The sequence below is a fragment of the Trichechus manatus genome, unplaced genomic scaffold, assembly GCF_000243295.1.
Source record: "Trichechus manatus latirostris isolate Lorelei unplaced genomic scaffold, TriManLat1.0 scaffold00084, whole genome shotgun sequence".
NCBI lineage: Eukaryota > Metazoa > Chordata > Mammalia > Sirenia > Trichechidae > Trichechus > Trichechus manatus.
The window spans coordinates 3651064-3663616 of NW_004444020.1; the positions used below are offsets into that span (position 1 = coordinate 3651064).

Here is a 12553-nt window from a genome sequence, read left to right on the forward strand (position 1 = left end):
CTTCCTGCTCAGTACAGCCTTGTGGGTGCAGTGTGGGGTGTGAGGCCCACTGATTTTCATTTTTATTTTCTTTAAAATTTTTTTCATTTTATTTTTAAAAAGAAGAGGGAAGGGGAAGAGAGACCTCAGATAAGCTGTTGCTAAATCTTGAAAGAGATTGGAGGTCAGGTGTTTCCATTTGCAGCCTCTTTTTTTTTTTCCTTTTCCAGAACAGGATTTTTATTCCTTAGAAAATATTCAAGAGTCATAAAATCATGTACATTCAGAGCTGAAAGGAAGTTCCTTTAATAAGTGCCACCCTACTTAAGAGATGAAGAAGCTGAGACTGTCCTGAGAGGATAAGTGACTTGTTCAAGATCAAACCTGGTTGATGTGAGGGCAGAGGCTTGAATATGGATCCACAGACTCTTGAGGTAGTGCTCATTCTAGGACCTCCCTTCTCCTACCATGCTCTGTCCTGCCTTGTACTCCAGTCACAAGGAATCAAGTACCCTGATGTATTCCTTGCTTGGGATCTTTGACCAGTTGTTCCTCCTGACTGGCATGACTGGCTCTCTGCTGTTCAGATCACAGCCCCAAGACTTCCTCCCAGCAGCTTCCCTCACCATTCTGCATAAACTCACCATCCAATCTCACTTCACTGTATTACCTTAGTTTAGTTCTGCATAGCACTTAGGGTTATCTGATATTTTTTTGGCTCTTTGTTTATTGCCTACATGTTCCTTTGGAATGTCAGCTTACTGAGGGCCAGCGCTATATTACCACACCAGGAACAGTGCCCGGCACATGGAAGACCCCTAACAAACATGACATTAAAGTGGAATGAGCTAGACAGAGGAATGATGGGAAGGTTTGTTGTGTGGTCCATGTTGTTGGTAAGACTCCGTATAAAGAGAATTGGAATTATGGTCTATGTCAGTGCTGTCCAGTAGAATGCAAGCTGCATGTAATTTTAACTTTTCTAGTAACTACATTAGAAAAAGTGAAAAGAAATAGTTTACATTAAATTTAATAATGTATTTTATTTAACACAATATATCCAAAACATTGTCATTCCAACATGTAAGCAGTATAAAAAATTATTAATGAAGTATTTTACATTCATTTTTTCATATCAAGCTTCGAAATCCTGTGTATAATTTGCACTAACAACAAACACATTTCAGTTTGGACACAAAACTGTCATCAGAAATACCTGATTAGCGGATTTCCAGGCAACATGGCACTATAGTCAGAAGCACCATGCCATCCCTCCACAGCAAAGATCAGAAAAACTAAGCTAAACAAGTCATATGTCAGTCCTGAAACCCTAAGCATCAAATGAAGAGATAAAGAACTCAGCCAAGTACTGAATGGAATAAGAAACTGACCGAGAACAGAGGGCGAGGAGAGATATATGCAGAGGTCCACTATCAGCTACTGCAGCACGAATCCGCCATCTTGGACTCCTATTGGAGACTGGCAAACGGGGTACGAGAAAGCACCTTCACGGAGCTTCTGATAGGAGACAGAACTACTGGTAACCAATGATATATGCTTCCCCCCCACCCCCACCCTTCTTCACCCCAACTCTGCCTCCTCTGCTTCCCACAGCCACACTATCTTGGCCGGGAAACACCAACTTCACCCTGGTGTTGCTTGGATTCCACCCACCCATACTGGCTAGCTCCCTGAGTGCCATTTTTTGGCTGCTGGTGTTGCTTTTTTCCACTTCATTAGATTTCTTCCTTTCCTCTCACCACCTCCCCCGCCTTTCTCTCAAATACCTGGCTCCATGAGCATCTTTGCTTCTTCCTGGGGGGCTTCGAAGTGCCACTCGACTGTGGAACTGCCTCCCGGCCCATGCCATCATGCTGTTGGAAACCCGGGGGCTTTTTTTGTTTGTGTGATTGTTTTCTTTTTCTTTTCTCAGCTTAGGAGCCCCTTCTGGCCAGGCAGTGCCACGTGGCTTAGGAGATACTCCCTTACTCTGCGCAGATGCACAGTGATATCCCTGGGGGCATTTCTTTTTTCTTGTGTTTTTTTTTTTGTCTTTTTTTTCTGGTTTTGTTTCTGTTTTGGGTTTTGTTGTTGTTGTTGTTTCTTTGTTTTGTTTACTTCTCTCTCTTTTTCTCTTTTTGTTTTTCTTCATTTCCAGTTTCTCGATTTATGCATTTTTTTCTTTTACCCTTTTTCTTTCTTTTTCATTTTTGTTTTTCCCCATTTCTCAGTCTCTCATCTCTCCACTCCAATAGCAAGCTCCCTTGGCACTCTTTTTTGTTTGTGTGTATGTTTTTGGCTCCTGTTTCTGTCTCCTTTCTCTCCTGTTTCACTTACCCATCTTAGCTCCACACATCACAATCTCCCCCCTCTTTCCTGCCTACTTGCACCATGAGCTAAACATCACACCCCCAAGCAGCACAGGCATGGCCTACCGGAACCTGCCCTGCACTGATTACTGGCCTACCCTGTCAGCCCTAGTACGTGCCACAAACAACCCATCCCAGCAACCCCCATTCAGCTGGACCTGCCCTGCTGTACCATACCTGAGTGACTGACCATGCCCATTGGAAAAGGAGGTGAAACGTATCATTCACACAGACGAGCAAACAACAAAGAATGCACAGCCCACCTGCTCACACGTAACCAAATGAAACAAAAAAGCAAGACAAAACATACAAATCTACAACCAATCAATGAGGAAAATAACTACTGAATGCCCCGAAGACAGCAGACAATATCAAAACATATAGAAAAACAGGACAGGATGGTTCCAATAGGCATACAAAATAAAACACCAGATGACATTCAAGTAGAAGAAAAGGTACTAGAACTACCTGATAGGGAATTCAGATCTCTAATATTCAGACTTATCCAAGAGTTGAAGCAAAAAAACAGACAAAAATGAGGGGGAAAAAAAAGACAAATTCATGGAAAAGGCAGACAAATTCATGGAAAATGCAGACAAAAAAAAAAATGGAAGAATTCAGGAAAATAATACAGGAACAAAATGCTAAAATAAATTCACAACTAGAAATCATACAAAAACAACAATTAGAAATCCAAAAGATGGAAACAACAAGATTTTAGAAATGGACAGTGTCATAGAAGGGCTGAGGGACAGACTTGAAACGGTGGAAGACAAGATCATCGAAATTGAAGACAAACACTTGGATACAACTCTGTTTGAGGAAAACCAGAAAAAAGAATGAAGAAAAAATGAAGAAATCCTGAGAATTATGTGGGATACAATCAAAAACAAAAATCCACGAATGATCGGAGTTCCAGAATGGGGAGAAAACAGAAAACACAGAGAGGATCATTGAAGAATTGCTGACAGAAAACTTCCCCAATATCGTGAAAGATGAAAAGCTGACCATCCAAGAAGCTTAATGAACCCCATATAGGATGAACCCCATATTGGGTAGACCTCAAAAGAAAATCAACAAGGCATATCATAATCACACCTGCTAAAACCAAAGACAAAGAATCCTGAGAGCAGCTTGAGAAAGACAAAAAGTCACATACAAAAGAGAAACATAAGACTAAGTTCGGATTATTTGGCAGAAACCATGCAGGCAAGAAGGCAATGGGATGACATATATAAAACTTTGAAAGAAAAAAAATGCCAACCAAGAAAAATATATCCTGCAAAACTCTCGTTCAAATATGATGGTGAAATTAGGTCATTTCCAGATAAACAGAAATTAAGGGACTATGTAAAAACCAAACCAAACTTACAAGACTTATTAAAGGGAGTCCTTCCATCTGAGAACAAACAACATCAGACCACAGACTGAATCTAGAATACAGGATTGTACTAGCCAGATACCAACCTAGGAAATGAACTCTCAAGGACTATCCAAAACCAAAAGAATTACAACAGGGAACCAGAGAGGTTAATCTGTAAATGACAACAACGTGAGAACAGTAAAAGAGGGAGTAATTGGTGTACATGTAGAAACTTCTAATGGAGAGTAAGGCAAGACGATACCAAGTCATAGTAGACTGATTCAAACCTTGGAAGATACAGGTAAATTTCAAGGTAACCACAAAGAAAGTTAAAATTCCTACTCATCAGAATAAAGAAGAAAAACATAAGGTCTCAGTATAAACAAAACCAACAAAAACAAGAGGAAAAAAAAAATCCACAAAAGGAATTCAGCACAGGAGAGCGAGAGGAACAAATAAAACATCAGCACCACAAAAAAAGCACTACAAAATGACAGCAATGAACTCACACCTATCAATAATTCCACTGAATGTAAATGGCCTAAATGCACCCATAAAGAGATGGAGAGTGACAGAATGGATTAAAAAACAGGGTCCATCAATATGCTGTCTACGAGAGATCCACCTTAGAAACAAAGACATAAATTTATTAAAAATCAAAGGATGGAAAAAAATATATCAAGCAAACAGCTACCAAAAAAGAGCAGGAGTGGCAATACTAATCTCAGATAAAATAGACTGTAAAACAAAATCCACCATAAAAGACAAAGAAGGACCCTATATAATGATTAAGGGCATCACAAAAATATAAATAAACATCTACGCACCCAATGACAGGGCTCCCAAATACATAAAAACAAACTCTTAACAGCCCTGAAAACAGAAACTGACAGTTCCACAGTAATATTAGGAGACTCCAACACACCACTCTCGGTAAAGGACAGAACATCTAGAAAGAAACTCAGCAAAGATACAGAAGAGCCAAAGGGCACAATTAGCCAACTTGATGTCATAGGTATGTATAGAACATTCCACACAACAGCTTCAAAGTACACGTTCTTTTCCAGCGCACATCGAACGTTCTCCAGAACAGACCACATCTTAGGCCACAGAATAATCCTCAACAAGTCCAAAACTTTGAGATAATACCACAATGCCATCAAGGTAGAAATTAACAACAGAAGAGCAAGGGAAAAAAAATCTATTACATGGAAACTGAGTAACACCCTGCTTACACATCACTGGGTAATAGAAGAAACCAGAGATGGAATACAAAAATTCCTAGACTCAAACAAGAATGAAAACACATCATACCAAAACCTTTGGGACACAGCAAAGGCAGTGATCAGAGGTGAATTTACAGCAGTAGATGCACACATCAGAAAAGAAGAAAGGGACAAAATCAAAACATTAACTACGGAACTCCAACAAATAGAAAAAGAACAGCAAAAAAAGCCCACAGCCACTAGAAGAAAGGAAATAATAAAGATCAGAGCAGAAATAAATGAAATGGAGACTAGAAAAACAATAGAATCAACAAAACCAAAAGCTGGTTCTTTGAAAGGATCGACAAAATTGACAAACCCCTGGCCAGACTGACAAAAGAAAAACAGTAGAGGATGCAAATAACCCAAATAAGAAATGAAATGGGGAACAAAACAACAGACCAAACTGAAATAAAAGGATTATAACAGAGTACTATGAAAAACTATACTCCAACAAATTTGAAAACCTAGAGGAAATGGATAAATTTCGAGAAACACACTACCTACCCAAACTACCACAAAATGATGTTGAAAATCTGAACAGACCCATAACAAGAGAAGAGATTGAAAAGATAATTAAAAAAAGTTGTGGCCCAGATGGCTTCACTGGACAATTCTACCAAACATTCAGAGAAGAGCTTATACGAGTACTACTCAGACTATTTCAACACATGAAAAAGGAAGGGATAATTCCGAATTAATTTTACAAACCCAGGATAACCCTGATACCAAAACCAGGCAAAGACACCAAAAAAAAGAAAATTACTGACTAATATCTCTCATGAATATAGATTAAAAAATTCTCAACAAAATTCTAGCCAGTAGAATTCAGCATCATATTAAAAAAATAATACACCAGGAACAGGTAGGATTCATACCAGGTATGTAAGGATGGTTCAACATTAGAAAATCAATCAATGTAACCCACCACATAAATAAAAGGAAAGAAAAGAATCACATGATCATCTCAATTGATGCAGAAAAGGCATTCGACAAAGTCCAACACCCATTCCTGATAAAAACTCTCAATAAAATAAGTATAGAAGGGAAATTTCTCAACATAATAAAGGGTTTCTATGCAAAACCGATGGCCAACATCATTCTTAATGGAGAGAGGCTGAAAATATTCCCCTTGAAAACAGGAACAAGACAAGGATGCCCTTTATTTTCATTCCTGTTTAACATTGTGCTGGAAGTCCTAGCTAGAGCAATAAGCAAGAAAAAGAAATCCAAATTGGTAATGAAGAAGTTAAACTGTCCCTGTTTGCAGGTAATATGATACTATACATAGAAAACCCTAAAGACTTCACGAGAAAACTACTGGAACTAATAGAAAGATTCAGCAGAGAAGCAGGATACAAGATAAACATACAAAAATTGTTTGGATTCCTAACACCAATAAAGAGAATGATGAAAAGGAAATCAGGAAAGCAATACCATTTATAATAGCCCCTAAAAAAATAAAATACTTAGGAATAAGTCTAACCATGGATGTAAAAGACCTATACAAAGAAAACTACAAAACACTACTGTAAGAAACCTAAAGGAATCTACAAAAATGGAAAAACATACCATGCTCATGGATAGGTGGACTCAACATTGTGAAAATGACAAGTCTACCCAAGGCAATTTACAACTACAGACAAAAATAAACAATCTTTGTTGGTTATGAGGGATGGGAGGGGCGGGGCGGGGAAACTAAATAGACAGTAGATAAGTGGTAACTTTGGTGAAGGGTAAGACAGTACACAATACTGGGGAAGCCAGCACAACTTGTACAAGGAAAGGTCATGGAAGCTCGATAGACATATCCAAACTCCCTGAGGGACTAAATTGCTGGAGGGAGGGCTGTGGGGACCATGGTCTCGGGGAACATCTAGCTCAATTGGCATAACACGGTTTATAAAGACAATGTTCTACATTCTACCTTAGTGAGTAGCGTTTGGGGTCTTAAAAGCCTGTGAGCAGCCATCTAAGATACTCCACTGGTCTCACCCCTTCGGCAACAAGGGAGAATGAAGAGAACAGGATACAAGGAAAAGATTAGTCCAAAGAACTAATGGACCACAGCTACCACAGCCTCCACCAGACTGAGTCCAGTATAGCTCAGTTGTGCCTGGCTACCACTACTGACTGCTCTGACTGGGATCACAACAGGGGGTCCTGGACAGAGTTGGAGAAGGATGTAGAACAAAATTCTAACTCATGAAAAAAGACCAGATTTACTGGCCCAACAGAGACTGGAGAAACCCCGAGAATATGGCCCCCAGGCACCTTTTAGCTCAGAGGTGAAGTCACTCCAGAGGTTCACTGTTCAGCTGGGGATTGGAGAGCCCCATAAAACAAAATGGGACTAATGAGGCACAGTAGTCCAGGGGCAAGGACTAGAAGGAAGGAGGGGATAAGAAAGCTGGTGATAGGGAACCCAAAGTTGAGAAGGAACAGTGTTGACAAGTCATGGGGTTGTTAACCATTGTCATGGGGCAATATGTGTACTAACTGTTTAATGAGAAACTATTTGTTCTGTAAACCTTCATCTAAGGTACAAGATAAAAAAAAGAATTATTTATGTGAGATCAAATTGACAACAGCAGTTCAAAAGATTTGATGGGAAGCCTAGGGGCCAGTGAGTTGAAGATAATGGTGATGTAATAATTTGGAAAAGTATAGTGAGAATAGCAGCACAACTGGAAGAATGTAATCGATTTCACTGAATTGTACATGTAGAAATTTCTGAAATGGTGTATCTTTGGCTATGTATATTTTCACCAAAAAAAATAGGTCCTCCAAGGTCAGGAAGGGAGAGTGTTGACATGTTGTGGGGTTGTTAACCAGTGTCATAAAACAGTATGTGTATTGACTATTTAATGAGAAACTATTTGTTCTGTAAACCTTCACCTAAAGTACAATAAAAAAAAAAATTGAGAATAAAATTGGAAAAAAAAAAGAAATACTTGATTGGCTTTTAGATTTCATAACAATTACAGTTGAAAATATATATCCAGATACTTAAAAGTTTTTTAATATGGATCAGTTATCAGTTTTTAAATTAGTTACAATAAAATAAATTCAATTCCTCAGTTGCACTAGCAACATGAGAAGTGTTCAGTGCCACACGTGGCTGGTGGCTGCACAAGTCTATCAGCTGCATCAAGCTGTTGGTTTTGAAGTGCCTTAGCCCTTCCTGCTCGATACAGCCCTGTGGGTGCAGAGTCTGGTGTGTGAGGCCCACTGATACAGAACACAAGGTTCTTATGCCAGGAGTAAATGACTGTGCCTCTAGCCTGTCAGCTTCTTGGCCATCAGGCTAAGAGACAGGAGTTGGTGAATCCTTATAGAACCTTGAGAACCAAGTTGTTTTATTGAGATTTGTTCTAGAAGATCAATGTCAAGGGATTCTACAATGCCCACAGTGAACATGTAGTCCAGGTATTGTTGAATAGAAAACGTGAGCACACACGTGGAGGCATCTCTCGAGGCAGGTGGTATCAGATCATTGAATCCAGGACTTGGATCACAAAGAATCACATGGAGCAGAAGGCCTGGCTCCAGAACAGCCGTGCTTGGTGGCTGTGAGTGGGTGGGCCATGCCAGCAGGCACCCTGCTGAGGCAGCAATTGTATATCTGTACAGGAAGGCTTTCTTTCTCCCATCCTCTGGCAGGCCCTGAGCTCAGGATTATCACTCCTGAGAAGAGTGTTTTGAGGACCCACCCCCCTCAGGGGACCTCTGTGTACCCATCCTGACTTCTACTTTCTTCTCGGGTCATATCGAAGCTTTGCAGTCCTGGCCTAGCAGCAGTGTGTCCCCCCAGTTACCAGCGTGCTTACCAATGCAGGGGTAGAGATGCTATTTCTCACAGTTTTCCTACACTTGGACCAGGAGGCCTAGTTATCGTGCTGTGAGTTAATTCCACCAAAGGAAATTGTTTCATGGTATATGTGTCCCTTGGGAGAGAAACAAGGGTCAGCATTATACTTGGAAATATTGGACGTCACAGGCTTCTGTTATGGCTCTAAGTCAATTACCAAGTGACAGCTCTTCTCTGCTAAGGACATTAGCAGACTAACTGAAATTGAGATGTCCGGGGCCACAGATGCCCAAATAACCAAGGTGCCTGAGGAATAGACAAAAACTGAAGTTTGTCATGGGGAACACTGTCTCAAATAAATCCTTCGACTGAAATAATTTTGCAAGTAGAGTTCTTTCCCAAATGAAGAAGCTATCAAGAATGGAGTTCTTAGCAAACATTGCTTCTTTTAAGTTCCTTCATATAACTTCAGAGTGGTACCAGACCATTTGATGCTCTTCGGTTTTCATTATCCTTCAGCATATTTTTGTAAAGAAGCTACTGTGTGCCCAGCATTATGCTAGGCACTGGGAATAAAGAGACATGAGCCCTGCCCTCCAAAACTTCTCATCTAGTGGAGAGAGAGGCTTCACACAGAGAACTGTAGTACAAATGTGGTTAGTCATGATCACTTATCAGACAGAATACCTGCCACGTGTATGGCTCTGTGGAGAACTCTGGGGATACAAAAAGATATAAGACATAGTCTCTGCTCTCTGGAAGTTTATAGCGTAATCAAGAAGATAGGAACAGAACTTGAAAAATGCCGAGTGACAGAACATTATAGGCTATAGTAAAACATCTATGACTAGCAGATGAGTAAGATTGATTCTGTGTGGGAGTCACAGGAAGCCACATATCAAGCCATGTTCTTAAATCCAGCTTAACTGGTAATAAAAGTGACGTTTGCTCTACCTTCTGACTCCTCTAAGTATGTTTTAATTGGTTCTAAACTTGGAGAGAGGCAATAGTTACTTGCCATAACCCACACAACAACCAGAGGAGACTGACCAAAACAAGCCTTTTGTACTTTATTGTTTTCCCATCTAATATGACATTTGCTAACCCTGACAACCTTGTAAGATAGGCATCATTTTTTATCACCGTGTTACCATTAAGGAAGGAGTCTCTGGGTGGCACAAATGGTTAAGCACTCGGCTGCTAACTGAAAGGTTGGCAGTTTGAATCCACCCAGGGGCACCTCAGAAGAAAGGTCTGGTGATCTACTTATGAAAGATCACAGCCACTAAAAACACTGTAGAGCACAGTTCTACTCTGAAACACATGAGGTCATCATGAGTTAGAATTAACTTGATAACAACTGTTGTGTGTGTGGAGGTGTGTGTGTGTGTGTGTGTGTGTGTGTGGTACTGTTAAGGAAATGGAAATCCAAAGAAGCCAAGTGGTGTACCCAAGATCCTAGAACTAGGAACTTGGACCCAGGTCATCTGACTCCAGGTCCAATATTTTCTCCAGAATTCTACCAAAACCCATTGCCGTCAAGTCAATTCCAACTCATAGCGATCCTACTGAAGAAAACAAACCCATTGCCGTCGAGTGGATTCTAACTCATTGCGACCCTATAGGACAGAGTAGAACTGCCCCATAGGGTTTCCCAGGAATGGCTGGTGGATTCAAACTGCCAGTCTTTTGGTTGGCAGCCAAGCTCTTAACCACTGCACCACCAAGGCTCAGCCTCCCATATTTCAACCAAGTCACAGTACTTGTACTGGGGAAACTGTGTGACCTGCTAAAGACTATTGTCCCTTCTGATTATGTGTTTCTTCTTGGGATTTTTGCAACTTCAGCCAGTGCATTTCTCCAGCCTCTCCCTTGCAATATGCCTTTTCTTGTTTTAGCAGCTTTGATGATTCGTCTTTTCATTACCCCCCAGCCCCCACCCACCAGGTCTGTTTAAATAAATAAACAGTAGCAGGATAGAGGTGTTGGCTCCCAAGTCAAATACTGGCTGGGTAATATTTGGGGAAAGAAATGTAACCCGTTGAAGCATTGGACCATTCCTTTTATAAGCTGGTGAATCTGTCACTCATTTAGACTCATTATTTTTTAGTTAGCACGCTCTGGTTATGCCATCCTTATGCCTGTATTTTTAGAAGTCTTAGATTATTATAGCAACTGTGAAAATGGATGGGAAAAGAAATCTGGCTCCCCATATACATCCTGCTTAATTGTTTCTTGAATTAACTTTATTTTCATCTAACCCTCAGAGAATATTGCACCCACCCCTGCTGCTAATTGAAATCTGCTAGCCTTGGGTGGCTGCTGACAGGGCTACCAGAAGATGAGAGATGTAACAGGGTGCTGGCGATCCTCCTCCTCATCCAGTTGTTTATTCTGGGTGCCAGCTGGACCTGTGAGGGGAGAGGTGGGGAAGGCCAGCGAGGAAGCGTGTATAACTGTGACATCTCCTTCACAGTGCCAAATGAAACATGAACAGTTTGTGTTGAGTCTGATATTCTAGTCACGGCATTTACGCCTCATTCAAGCTGATGTAACAAGAAGAAGAAACAGTAATGAGACAGTCTCACTGTGTGTCAGAGGGTGACAAGGAATTGAGGAAGTGTATGAACAGCAAACTAGTGGGCTGCATCAGAGCAGTAAGGGCAAGGAATGTTAACCCTTAAACTGTTTCTTTCACGCTGTGGTTAATTTTAGAAAAGCTTTGAGGTAGCAAGAAAAAAACTACAGTAGGGAATACTTTGAGCCATATGAAGGATATAAGCTGATGTTTTACTGCCACCTCCTGAGTCCCACAGCAGTCTTCCCTCCCCAAGATGCCCCGCTGCTATCTCTCAGGTCCTGCTGTCTCCTCCCACCTCTGCTAGGGCAGGCGTAAATGTATCTGAGACCTCACCTCGGACTTCTGCCTCCGTTTCTCTACCTGGCACTCCAGTTTTCTGTGGACATTAGAACCCTACCATAAATTCATCTCTGGATGGCTACTGAGCCCCTGCCAGTGCCTTCCCTCAGCCCCTTAGCACACTGGATTTGGTTTTCCATAAGTCCTCAGCACTGAAGGCCTGCCCTCAACAGGCTGGTCAGCCAGACTGTGACAGGGAAGCAGACTTGGCCTCGAGTCTTTGGGTATTGCCTAAACTCAGGCTCCACAACTAAGCCCTCATTACCTGCCCAGATTAAGGCCAAATATTCCACATCCTTTTGCACAGCATAAGTTGGATTTCTCAAGTTGTCGGTGGCAACGTTGTCCATAGCCTGGTTAGTTTTCTCCAGCTCCCTCTCCTGCTGGGTCCTGGCTGCTCTTTCACATCATCACTGGTTCATTGCCAAGGAACTAGTGTGCCTTGCTAGCATGCCCACCTAACACAGGTCATTTTTCCTTCAATGTTTACAGTGTTTCAAGAGACAAATGGAAGATATGGCCATGGGACCAGTAAAAAAATCTTAAGGCTGTCTTGAATTTTGTTTTATTTCCCCAGGGTGAGGATGATATGGTACAATGAGGCAAGAGGAGGTGATAAAATATTTTGAAGAAGTTGAGGTCCCCAGAGTAAAAAAGAATTAAGCAATGAAGATAGAGTGGTACAAGAAATTAGAAAAGGAGTCATAGTTGAGTCCAGAATTAGAATGAAGATATGAGGAGATAAGGTCAGGGTGGTGGAAGGTCAGAGGAGATAAGAGAGAAAGAGGAAGAAAAACAGGAAACAGAAAGAAAATTAGAGTTGAGAAGATGGAGAATTATTTTTAG

General features: G+C 41.0%; 1 protein-coding gene across 1 annotated transcript in view; it reads left to right on the top strand.

Annotated features, from left to right (window-relative positions):
• Window positions 1-12553, top strand: part of TMEM108 (transmembrane protein 108) — a 218919-nt gene that overhangs the window by 15659 nt on the left and 190707 nt on the right. The window lies entirely within an intron of this gene.